The 1,217-nt window shown below is 37.2% G+C and overlaps 1 long non-coding RNA gene across 1 annotated transcript; it reads right to left on the reverse strand.

The window, feature by feature from the left end:
• Positions 1-660: 660 nt before the first annotated feature.
• LOC109593376 (uncharacterized) lies at positions 661-1,210 on the reverse strand. The gene is made up of 2 exons (XR_002190923.1): positions 1,090-1,210; positions 661-1,039 (listed from the first exon to the last, which is right to left on the reverse strand). It is a non-coding gene; the product is annotated as an uncharacterized LOC109593376 (long non-coding RNA).
• Between the last annotated feature and the right edge of the window lie 7 nt (positions 1,211-1,217).

The raw sequence follows: 1,217 nt of genomic DNA on the forward strand, positions 1-1,217 counted from the left end.
AGTCTATTACCATATATGGTATGGTATAATGGTATCAGTTTAGGGAGATACCCAGTGTCTGTAGTATTATGATTATCTACTGTGATAATAATCCTGGCTTGATATAATAGTACAGTGGATCATTCCACAATAGTCTATTAGTATTATCAAGTGCTTCTATACCAAAGACACTGTACTCTATAGTGTAGGGTATGTCATGAAAAATGACTAGGAGAGGATTCATCATTTTTATATACTTCCTAATACATACACACATTAAACCCTCTCCCTCTCTCTCTTCCTCTCAGTATTTGGTTAGTATTCCTTTGCGTATGTTAAGGCCCTGGGCATTCACTGCTATGTTATCTCAAGTAAGCCACACCTACTAACTCCACCCACTAATGCCCCGCCCCTCAGGTACCATTAGCTCTATTAACGTCATTAGAAGTGATGAGAGGTCAGCCTGGTAATGTGGTGGTCTGGGTATCCATTATACTGGGACAACCTCTGGCTATTATGATGTACATGCACGACTACCTCATCCACAATAAATTGTAATAATAACTACTCTATTATTAGTATCTCTTTAGTGTATTATTATTGATTATTATTAATTCAGTGTTATTATGAGGTCCTATATACCACACACATACACTGATACACCCATCCTTTATACACTGGTTCATGTAGTACATCTGTACTGCTCTAAAACACTCTTCACATCATTCACCACTCTTTCTGTAATCAGCTCTAAATGTAATTATTTTCTTAGCAACATGCACCTGACTATACAGGAAGTGGTTCTTGTACAAACTGTTTCCTCTTGTGGTTACAGTTCAAGTTTGTGCTGTTCTCTTTAGCCCTTGTATACTGTGTTGTGATCTCTCTCTTGCTAGAAGAGTAGAAGGAGACTGCTCTCCAGTGACTGTCTGATAGTATTCCCTTCACTGTATTGTATATCATTAGTCTATAGCCTGAAGGTAAATTAGATCTCATGGATACCAGGTGTATGAACTATAGTTTAATTTCAATGGGTTTACTGTCTTTCATGCACTGCAAACTAGTAATAATAAATTTGCATGTAACATGCTTCATTGATAGTCCAAGTACCTCACGACATGAACAGGAAGAGATGGCCTGGGTTAGGGGCTTAGGACATTACTAAATGTAGTACTGATACTACAGACACTACTCATAGCATATAGTGTTAATGATCCATGAATATAATTCAATGATAG

Source organism: Amphimedon queenslandica, unplaced genomic scaffold, assembly GCF_000090795.2.
Source record: "Amphimedon queenslandica unplaced genomic scaffold, v1.1 AMPQUscaffold_1795_Cont26200, whole genome shotgun sequence".
Classification (NCBI taxonomy): Eukaryota; Metazoa; Porifera; class Demospongiae; order Haplosclerida; family Niphatidae; genus Amphimedon; species Amphimedon queenslandica.